Below are 11,970 nucleotides of genomic sequence, written 5' to 3'. Positions count from 1 at the left end.
ATTATATAGGACTTTGTACGCTGAAAACCCATTGACTTCAGTTGTGGCTGTGGGCACTCAGCAACACTTCTGCAAATCAGGGTCTCAAGCTAGGCACCCAGAAAATGAGGAACACACAATTAGTGACCACCCATGAAAACTGTGGTTTAAGTGACTTGACTAGCATTGTACAGGAACTTTAGCAGATGCCGGGATAGAATCCATTTCTCCAGGGCAGCATTCAGTTGCATTAACCACCAGACCATTCATCCTCTCTGCAGTCCCCTGCCTCCTTCACTACACAACCGAGCTTCATCTACAGAGCATGGTACATCTTGTATACTGAATGAGGTGCAAGAATCCCTATTCTCAGTTCTGGTGCCTGGTGCGGCAGGGTGCGTCTACACTGTGTTTTAAAACCTGCGGCAGCAAGTCTCAGAGCTCGGGTCTACAGACGCATGCTCACACTACTGTGCTAAAATCAACTAAATATACATTGCGGCTCAGGCTCTGAAGCCCAATCCCCTTCCCAGGCTTCAGAGCCTGAGCAGGCATGTCTACACTGCTGTTTTTAATGCCATAGCGCTGTCCCTATAACTAATGCTCTGGGCTGTCACGCGAGAGATCTGGGTTTAATTTTCAGGCCTGGTCTCCCACTCTCCAAGCCAGTAGCATCTGGGACCCTTCAAAAGGCAGCAGAGTCAACCCCTGGGGCACGGATACTGAGCTAAAATAACACTGACAGGTTTTGAAGGGAGCCTGACCCAATCCAGGTTGATCCATGCTAGATAAAAAGGTGCATTTGTAAAATGCGATAGCAAACTTGTTTTAAAACCCTAACGTAGACAGGGCAAGTTGCATTAACTGCTCGAGATGACTGCAGATTAAAAGAGACGAGAGAATTCCAAACCTCTCATGGGCCAGGACTGATGTGCATTTGTAAGGTGCTGGGATAGCATGGTGATGAGTGCAGACTTAATACTTCAGTAGAACATCCTCCACCATTTTATCCCCCTGGGATGCATTAAACAGCATCCAAATGCATATCTGTATTTAATATGCAGGAGTATAGGTGACCCTGATACCAAACTCACCTCTAACAATAACACTTATTGCATGGCTCTGATATCTCAGGTTGCCCAGAGTAATGCTGCAACGATACCACTGTTACGCTGATGAATCGGCATAAAGTTCAGAACAGCCACATTCCCTTCTCTCCACACTGTGTATCTTGTTGGCCCATCTTTCAAAAGTAGGCAGCTCGTCCCCTGTATAAAGCACCAGTGTATGGCTGGCTTTTCTGTGCAGTACTTCACTGGACACTCTATACTGAGGGGGTCCCCAGGTTTGCTCTCATATTGTAAACCTCTCCGAACTTGAAATTCAACAGTACAGTTAACAGTTACATCACCTGAAAAAAAGAACAAAGGAACATTACACTATGAAATTCTGCCCTCTTCATCTCTAGCTGTTTAGCTTAGAGCAGGGAGTATAAAGACAATAAGGAGGTGTAAGTTTTAATAATATGTAATGGAGAATATAATAATTGCACTGAAACCCAAATGTTTTTATTTACCAACAATTTCTTTAGCTGTTATGGAATTAGACAAACACACTGGGCTAGTTAACTCCATGGATTATATAAGTGTTTAAATGGTAGTGCAGGTAGATTATGAAATGGAATTACATCCTTTTTAGTTCGGATCTTGGAGCTAGGTCTCAAGTTCCTTATTTTAAAGGTATTCTTTTTTTATTATTATTATTACCACTAGAAGTGGAAGGGCTGTAAAAAGATCTACTAGATTTCATGATATGCTTATGTAAACGAATTATCTGTTTCCAACTTATTCATGTTTTATATCATGTTATGTATCAAGAAGTCCATTTAGATTCCTGAATTTAGTTTTTAAAAGATTTTGTGCTGCTCAAACATAAGAAAGAATACAGTATATTCAGGAAGAGGAAACATGATGTGACTGCAATGTAAGTTCAATCAAACTTAGAAGTAGGAGAGAGACATGGGGCCAAACTCAGAGATGAGTCACAGAAATTGTCTACATGTGGAAGTTAGTGCGCAGTAAACTAGAGTGTGAATTTAAAGCACACAGCTTCTCCTCACTAGCTTCCCATGTGGACACTCTTACAGCACACTAAGAGTGCTCTGGGACAGTTTAGTTTAATGCACTTTCAAATTGCATTAAGCTATTGCGCACAAAGGCACTCAGTGCACAGTGTGCACTAGCTACTGCTGCCTTTTTCTCCACCACCTTGTAGATAAGCCCCAAGTGAGTCTTGGGCTATGGATATGTCTACACCACAAGTTCTACACAGACACTACAGCCACGCTGCTTAATACCCTTGCTACAGCAATGGAAGGGGTTTTGTTGTTTCTGTAGTAAATTCACCTCTGAGAGGTTGTAGCTAGGTTGATGGGAAGAATTCTTGCGTTGACCTACCTGTGTCCACAGTGGGGCTTCGTTTTACCTAACCACATCTCACAGGACACGATTTTTTTTCTTTTTTTTTTTTTTTTTTACCGCCCTGAGCGACGTTGCTAGTTCAGCCACTATTTTAGGTGGCCTGACAAAGCCAGGAAATTATTTAAATTAGCATAACATACACACAGAAGGGACTGGAGTAACGTGTACATTATGTTGATTTATACTTGTTCTAAACCGGGGCGGGCAAACTTTTTGGCCTGAGGGCCACATCGGGTTTCCAAAATTGTATGGAGGGCCGTTTAGGGGAGGCTGTGCCTCCCCAAACAGCCAGGCGTGGCCCGGCCCCCACCCGCTATCTGACCCCCCCTGCTTCTCGCCCCCTGATGGCCCCCCCGGGACTTCTGCCCCATCCACACACTCCCTGTTCTTTGTCCCCTGATGGCCCCCCTGGGACCTCTGCCCCATCCACCTCTCCCTGTCCCCTGACTTTCCAGAACCCGTGCCCCTGACTGCCCTCCGCCGCCCCATCCAACCCCTTCTCTCATTCCTGACTGTGCCCCCTGGGACCCCTGCCCCATCCAACCACCCCTTCTCCCTGATCGCCCCCGGAACCCCTGCCCCTGACTGTCCCCCACCGTCCCATCCAACCTCCCCTCTCCTTCCTGACTGCCCTCCCGGGACCCCTGCCCCCATTCAAACCCCCTGCTCCCTGCACTCTGACCACCCCGATCCCTATCCATACCCCCGCTCCCCACCCACCAAACTCCCCTGCCCTCTATCCAACCCCCCTTCCCAGCTTCCTGCCCCCTTACTGCGCTGCCTGGAGCACCAGTGGCTGGCAGCGCTACAGACGCGCCGCCCAGAGCACCAGAACAGGCAGCCGCGCCACTCAGCTGGAGCCAGCCATGCCACTGCACAGCACAGAGCACCAGGTCAGGCTGTGGCTCTGCAGTTGTGCTGCCCAGCAAGAGCTCGCAGTCCCGCCGCCCAGAGCCATAGTTTGCCCACGTCTGTTCTAAACTCTCTCTAAACTCACAGGCTCAACCTCTTAGGAGACAAGTTGGAGGAGTGCTGCTGACACATTAACTTAGGGGGCTTTTCTTAAAGCTACTCAGACTAAGAGAGCAAATTGGTGTAATTTACACGCTGAGAAGTCGGAGAAATGTGTAAACTACAGCAAGCCCTTTCTCTAATTTGATACATGTAAATTACAGTAACCTCTTGCTCTAACATGTTACAATTTCAAAATACCCCTCTAGGTTTGCAGAAGTACTCCCCCTTTGTGGGACTGGATGAAGCCCCTCCTCTCTTTCCCTCCACTACTCTGCAATCCATTGTACAGACTTGGCCAAAGGAGAACCAAACCTAATTAGCTGGGGGTGGGGCAGAGTGCCACTCCAAAACAAGGACACAGAATTGCCTGCAGACTAATAGGGTAGGGTGACCAGATAGCAACGGTGAAAAATCAGGGAAGAGGGGTAGGAGATAATAGGTGCCTATATAAGACAAAGTCCCAAGTATCGGGACTGTCCCTATAAAATTGGGACATCTGGTTACCCCACACTGGGGAAAGTTTGAGTCAGTGAACACTTGAGAGGAGGTATGAAAAACCAAGTGCAAGAAGTTTGGAAGGAGAATGAAGAGGGAACAGCTGCCCCAGCAGCAGCAGAACCAACAACTCTGAACAAGGGGCATACAGACACCAAAGCACAGCGGTGCAGAGTTTCACCAAAGAGCTGCTAGATGGGGAGCCAGTTGCTGCGCCGGTGACTGCAGACCAGAGGGGACTCCTGCTGACATACATCATATCCCTGTCTCTGTTCCACAGTCAACTGCTCAGTAACGGCAGTAATGGCCAGGTTTTAAGAAGCGCTCAGGACCCAGCAGTTCTCAGGGAGAACAGTGAGAGCTATTCCATGCTGAGCAATCTTGAAAAGTTGGATAGAAGGGTCCAGATGCAATTCCCCTGAAATCAGGGAAAGAGTCTTTCCGTTGACATCACTGGCAGCTGGATGAGACCCTAAGTTGTGAGGAGTAGTTAGTGAATTGCATTTACTCCGGGAACTTTCTCACTTACCTACCACTTGAAACAGTTTGAAAAGGAGGAGGAGGAGGAGAGTAACCAGAGCTGCCTGTGCTTCATACATCTTTCAGGAAAGATCAGGGTGAACTACAGGAGGTAAAAATAGAGAAACTTACTCAGAATCACAGGTAACTGTGAAATTCGTTCCCAAGCTCTCCTCTTTAACAGAATTGCAACTTTAGTTATTAACTCTCTGTTGGCTTATCCGTGGGATGCAGTGCGAAGGGTACAATAGGTTAGAACTATGTTACTACAGTTAAGGCTTCCAAACAATCTTAACTCAGCCCTGGAGTGAAGCCATGCAATCAATGAGCAGCCTGAAACAAATGTCAATCTTTTGTATTTAGAAGCTATTATTTTACTGTTATGACTTATTGTTCCTATTAATCACTGAGGACTTGTTAAGACTACCTGTTCATGAATGCCTCCTGATTTTGGATGCCCAGTTTGAGTCATGTGATTTTCAGAAGTGCTGAGCATCTGCCGTTCCCATTGAAAACAACAGAAGCTGCAGGTGCTCAGTACTTCTGAAAATCAGTCGCAAGGTGTCTCATACGAGTGTACAAAGGTGTCCAAAACCTGAGGCCACTTTTGAAAATTGTGGTCTAAACATGTGTGTTACAGTCTGCGAACAGGAATTGTGCTAGAGTGAGAGAAAGATGATAGTCCAGGCACTGAATGAACCCGGAAGAGTTTTGCTTAATAACTTGAACCTTTGTGACGCTGTGGGCGGAGACCAAGAAATATTATTTGTCCTCCACCATAAGCACTGCAAGGAACAATCTAGCTCAACTGTTTCAGCTAGATCATTCATTTGATTGCTGTGACAAGTTTGTTATCCTGAACTATAGTGACATCGTGGGATAAAAATAATATGAAACAATCTACTGTGCCCTTAAAAATCAGTTTCATTTTACCTAAGACCACAAAAAGTAATATACATTAATTATAATTGTATGATTACTGCATGGCATCACTACAGGGCAGTGGTAAGGTTATTTGGGTACCTTCACCATGCATTTCCAAACCTAAGCAAGTTTGTAAGGTTAACCTTGTAAGGTGAACCTTTACTCTGAATTTTCTGAGGTTAATACTTGGATTTGGAATAATTACAAATATCCAATCCCACACAACTAGTCCTGCCCTTGGCCTGATCTTGGGCCTACACGTCAACATAAAAGCCATCACAATGCAGCTGCTGTCTTGGACAGACCATCACCTCACGAAAGCAGTGGTCAGAGTCCTTCCAGTGACTAGGCAACAAGAAAGACTAATGATCCTGGTTCTACCACAAGGACTCCTGGACTACATCTACACTACTCATCAATGTTGGTGGCATGTAGAGTATGTATAACTACATGCCACAGTGAAAAGCAAGTTGTGTCCACACTGCAATGTATAACTACATGTGTCAGTGAAAAACTCCAACAGCACAGAGACAGCAGGGAAAGACTTCAGGAGCTCCCCACTGCCAGTGCCTTTCATTGAGGGGAGGAAAGGTTCTGGCAGGGAGCAGGGAAACCCCCTGCTGGAGTCTTTCCCTGTGGTGGTGGAAGGGCTCCAGCAACAGGAAGCTGGCGGAGTCTTTTCCCCCACACTGCCTTCCTGCTACTGGAGTCTTTCCCTGGGACGGGGAAAGGTTCCACATCAGGGAACTGCCTCAGCCTTTTCCTGTTGCCTCCCCCTTGCCAGAGCCTTTCCCAATGCTGGAGTCTTTCCCTGTGGTGGGGAAAGGCTCTGACAGCAGGAAAGCTGTGAGACACTCCAGTGCTAAAAATAGCAGTGTAGATGGGGAGGTACTGCTTGGGCAAGCTGTGTAGGGTATATACTCATGTACATATGTGCACCCTTCAGGTGTGTCTTTACTCTACTCACCTAAGCTGCACCCCGCCAGCTACCCTACCATTTATACCCCTTCTAGGGGGACTATGTGGGTAGGTATGCTACATGCTTCCGAAAGAAGCACGCAGTGTAGATGTACCCATGGACTCCAATAAATTCCAAAACCTGCTAAAGGACAACAGTACGCCAGAACTGAGAACCTGGTATATCATTACCATTCTACACTGATTTCAGCCACATGATGGCTTCTTCCTCCCCATCACATGTATTTCCTTGGTTTTCTGACACCCTGCACTGGATGACCCAAGATTTGCGAATCTGATCCATGCCTTCCCAGTTTGTGAAAGAGTCATGAACAACTGGTGCCACTGCTAACTTAAATAGCCAATGCCTCATTCAGAGAGGAATCTTCCCTTCCTCTTCCAATACACAGTAGTCTGACCATCAATGAAGAACCCCAACTTAGATGCTTCAGTTCTACCACCCAATGTCAAATCCTCCATTCCTGCGCAACCTGATAGAGAACTTAGCAAAAGGCCAATTATAAGGTCACCAAACTGAAGCTAACATTTTAGATCCAACATAATCTGGATTCAGATCAGGGCATGAAACAAACTGCCTTAGTGGCACTGATGAATGATTGCCTCTTATCAACGGATGAAGGACAGACATTCATGCTCATCCTCCTAGACCTACTCATGAGAAGTTTTAGCTAAAAAAGCAGTTTTTGAGAAAGTTTATAAGAACATAAAAACAGCCATACTGGGTCAGACCAAAGGTCCAGCTAGCCCAGATCCTGTCTTCCAACAGTGGCCAATGCCAGGTGCCCCAGAGGGAATGAACAGAACAGGTAATCATCCAGTGATCCATCCCAGTCACCCATTCCCAGCTTCTAGCAAACAGAGGCTAGGGACACCATCCCTGTCCATCCTGTCTAATAGCCATTGATAGACCTATCATCCATAAACTTATCTAGTTCTTTTTTGAACCCTGTTATAGTCTTGGCTTTCACAACATCCTCTGGCAAGGAGTTCCACAGGTTGACTGTGTGCTGTGTGGAAAAAAAAACTTTCTTTTGTTTGTTTTAAACCTGCTGCCTATTAATTTCATTTGGTGACCCCTAGTTCTTGTGTTACAAGAAGGAGTAAATAACATTTCCTTATTTACTTTCTCCACACCAGTCATGATGTTATAGACCTCTATCACATCCTCCCTTAGTCATCTCTTTTCCAAGCTGAAAAGTCCCAGCTTTATTAATCTCTCCTAATACGGAAGCCGTTCCATACTCCTAATCATTTTTGTTGCCCTTTTCTGAACCTTTTCCAATTCCAATATATCTTTTTTGAGATGGGGCGACCACATCTGCATGCATTAGTCAAGATGTGGGCGTACCATGGATTTATATAGAGGCAATATGACATTTTCTGTCTTATTATCTATCCCTTTCTTAATGATTCTCAACATTCCGTTCACTTTTTTGATTGCCGCTGCACATTGAGTGGATGATTTCAGAGAACTATCCACAATGACTCCAAGATCTCTTTCTTGAGTGGTAACAGCTAATTTAGACCCCCTCATTGTATATGTATAGTTGGGATTGTGTTTTCCAATGTGCATTACTTTGCATTTATCAACATTGAATTTCATCTGCCATTTTGTTGCCCAGTCACCCAGTTTTGAGAGATCCTTTTGTAGCTCTTCGCAGTCTGCCTGGGACTTAACTATTTTGAGTAGTTTTGTATCATCTGCAAATTTTGCCACCTCACTGTTTACCCCCTTTCCAGATCATTTATGAATATGTTGAATAAGACCGGCCCCAGTACTGATCCCTGGGGGACACCACTATTTACTTCTCTCCATTCTGAAAACTGACCATTTATTCCTACCCTTTGTTTCCTATCTTTTAACCAGTTACCAATCCATGACAGCTTATTTTCCTTAAGAACTTTTGGTGAGGGACCTTGTCAAAGACTTTCTGAAAATCTAAATACACTATATCCACTGGATCCCCCTTGTCCACATGCTTATTGACCCCCTCAAAGAATTCTAGTAAATTGGAGAGGCATGATTTCCCTTTACAAAAAACATTTTACTCTTCCCCCAACAAATTATGTTCATCTATGTGTCTGACAACTTTGTTCTTTACTATAGTTTCAACCAGTTTGCCTGGGACTGAAGTCAAGTTTACTGGCCTGTAATTGCCAGGATCACCTCTGGAGCCCTTTTTAAAAATTAGCGTCACATTAGCTATCCTCCAGCCATGCGGTACAGAAGCTGATTTAAATGATAGGTTACAGACTATAGTTAGTAGTTCTGCAATTTCATATTTGAATTCCTTCAGAACTCTTGGATGAATACCATCTGGTCCTGGTGACTTATTACTGTTTAGTTTATCAATTTGTTCCAAAACCTCCTCTAATGACACCACAATCTGCGACAGTTCCTCAGATTTGTCACCTAAAAAGAATGGCTCAGGTTTGGGAATCTCCCTCACATCCTCAACCGTGAAGACCAACGCAAAGAATTCATTTAGTTTCTCCGCAATGGCCTTATCGTCCTTGAGTGCTCCTCTAGCATCTTGATCGTCCAATGGCCCCACTGGTTGTTTAGCAGGCTCCCTGCTTCTGATATACTTAAAAAAAAATTGCTATTACTTTTTGAATCTTGGAGTAGCTGTTCTTCAAATTATTTTTTTGGCCTTCCTAATTATATTTTTACATTTCATTTGCCAGAGTTTATGCTCCCTTCTATTTTCCTCACTAGGATTTAACTTCCCCTTTTTAAAGGATGCCTTTTTGCCTCTCACTGCTTCTTTTACTTTGTTGTTTAGCCACAGTGGCACTCTTTTGGTTCTCTTACTATGTTTTTTAATTTGGGGTATATATTTAAGTTGAGCCTCTATTATGGTGTCTTTAAAAGTTTCCATGAAGCTTGCAGGGATTTCACTTTTGACACTGTACCTTTTAATTTCTGTTTAACTAACTTCCTCGTTTTTGTGTAGTTCCCCTTTCTGAAATTAAATACTACAGTGTTGGGCTGCTGTGCTGTTTTCCCCGCCACAGGGAAAATTGCAATCAAAAATAGAGTTTTTTACAATAGAACTAGCTCTAGCATCATTTACTGCTACACAGTGTATTATACTAACATTTCCTTGATTAACAGTAGCTAGAACACTGTTGAAGCCACAATAATAAATATTCTATATTTCATTCCTTTGGTTGGCATTGATGCCTCAACAGAAAAATGCCACTTTTTAATTTTAAAAAAAATAAATTTAGTGCTGGTAAAAGGTGCAGGGATGGTACCTTTGGAGACTGAAGACTTTTATCTGCACAATAGGTAGTGGCTCTGAAAGCTTCCCCCACACTACCACAATACCATGTCTCAGACCTGTTCTGGAAGCTCTGGTACTTATATGGCCCAGTTACCATAATATCTGAGTGACTCATAATTCTTTAATGTATTTATCCTCACGACACCCCAGTGAGGTAGGGAAGTGCTGTTATCCCCCTATGATGAGCTGTTCACCCCACACTAGCCTAGAAGGGATTAATGAGGCTGGGAAGGGGCCAATTAACCATCTAGGTCACAGCTGAGGGGAATTAAACAAACCATGATGGAACCAGCTGAGAAAGAACAGTCAGGAAGCTGCCAGCAGAAGAGGGCTGCAGTGAGGGAGCCTGTAGCCACTCTCTAAACATTAGAGAGAGAAGGAGGAAAACCTAAAGGACAGGGTGTAGGAAAAGGCTCAGGGAAATGACAGCAAAGTTTAAGATGATACAGATCTTAGCTGCTGATTAGAGGGTCCCTGTGCTGGAACCTGGAGTAGAGGGCGGGCCTGGGTTCCCTACCAGCCACTGGGGAAGTGGCACAGTCGGAGCAGTGAATGGGAAGACTGCCTAAGACAGTTTGTAGGCAAAGACTTTGATACCCTGGAAGGGGGAAAACACTTAGTGACCTGGCCGGAGGGCCAAGCCATGAAAGGGAGCACCCAGAAAGTAAGAAAGAGAGCCGTCAGGGCATGCAATGAGTGTCAAAAGGGGGCACCCCATTCAGAGGCGTAGTGAGCGCCCTCCGTACCCTCCAACCGGAGGGGGCCCCGCAAAGAAGGGGGCCCCTAAAAGTGGCAAAATAAATACCGCATTCCAGTTTCTGCATTGTAAGGGGCCCCGCCCAGACATATGTTCAGAGGGGGCCACCGTTCGGAGGGGGTCATGTTCTTTGTTGCTATGGCCCTGACCCCGTTTTACAGATGAATGAGGTCTAGTCTACACTAGAAAAGAGTGGCTGGTGGAGCTCTACCAGCAAACCCTCCTAGAGTAGACACAGCTTCTACCAGCAAAAAATGTAGTTTTGTTGATATAGTTCAGGGATTCTCAAACTGGGGATCAGGACTCCTCAGGAGGTCACGAGATTATAACATGGGGGGTCGCGAGCTGTCACCCCAAACCTCGCTTTGCCTCCAGCATTTATAATGGTGTTAAATATATAAAAAAGTGTTTTTAATTTATAGGGGGGGGGCACACTCAGAGGTTTGCTATGTGAAAGGGGTCACCAGTAAAAAAGTTTGAGAGGCACTGGTATAGTTTATACCAATTTCCCCAAATAACTACACTAGGGTTTTTGCCATTATAAAAATGTTGTAAAATATCACACCCCTAAGCAATATTACTACCCTGGCTAAAATTTTCTGGTGTAGATGTGTCCTAACTCCCTCTCTCTGGGAACGGCTGAGAAGTTATCACAGAATAGTATTCTCTGTACTCTTTCAATACTTGGCTTTTCTACCAGGACTGGTGATAAAAGTGCCATTACAAATTAATGTTAGCTGTGATTATTTGTTATGGCATTAACACCTGTCCACTAGAAATTGATCTGATCCCATCAACTCCTTGTACATGGACCAAGAAAACTGTTAAACAGAAATTATTTTAAGCCAATACTCACTTGGATTATATGCACTATTCCATGCGCCTTTATGAATCACCTACACCTCTACCCCGATATAACGCAGCCCGATATAACATGAATTTGGATATAACACGGTAAAGCAGTGCTCCGGGGGGGGGGGGGGCTGTGCACTCCGGCGCATCAAAGCAAGCTCGACATAACGTGGTTTCACCTATAATGCAGTAAGATTTTTTGGCTCCCCAGAACAGCATTATATCGGGGTAGAGGTGTATATTCATTTTTTTAAACTATATTGCCTGAGAACAATAAACAGAATAACCTAATTACATTTAGTTTAAGTTTGTGTAGGACACAGAACTGTCTCAGCATTTGATTAAGACACCTCAATTCTCCCCACTTTCCATCCTGAGTGCAAGATGCACCTTTTTGACTTTGCCATAACAAATACAAGCATATCAGTGCATAACAATAAAATCTATAGACAATTTTTCACCTTGAGAGAAGACAGAAGTACAGACAGCAACGTACATGACAGAAACCAGTCACATTACTTCATGCATCTCTGAAAGGTGCTCAGATATCACCATGATGGACACGTTGTGCAAACCTATAACAGAATCACATTGTATAAGTAATAAATCATAAAAGCCAAAAGCAAGCCTCATTCTGCCTTGATTCCTAACTTCCTATTGTTCCTCTCACTATGACAACCTA

Source organism: Malaclemys terrapin, chromosome 1 (assembly GCF_027887155.1).
Source record: "Malaclemys terrapin pileata isolate rMalTer1 chromosome 1, rMalTer1.hap1, whole genome shotgun sequence".
In the NCBI taxonomy this organism is placed as follows: domain Eukaryota; kingdom Metazoa; phylum Chordata; order Testudines; family Emydidae; genus Malaclemys; species Malaclemys terrapin.
The sequence above is the reverse complement of the archived record's forward strand: the minus strand, read 5'-3'. Positions refer to the sequence as shown.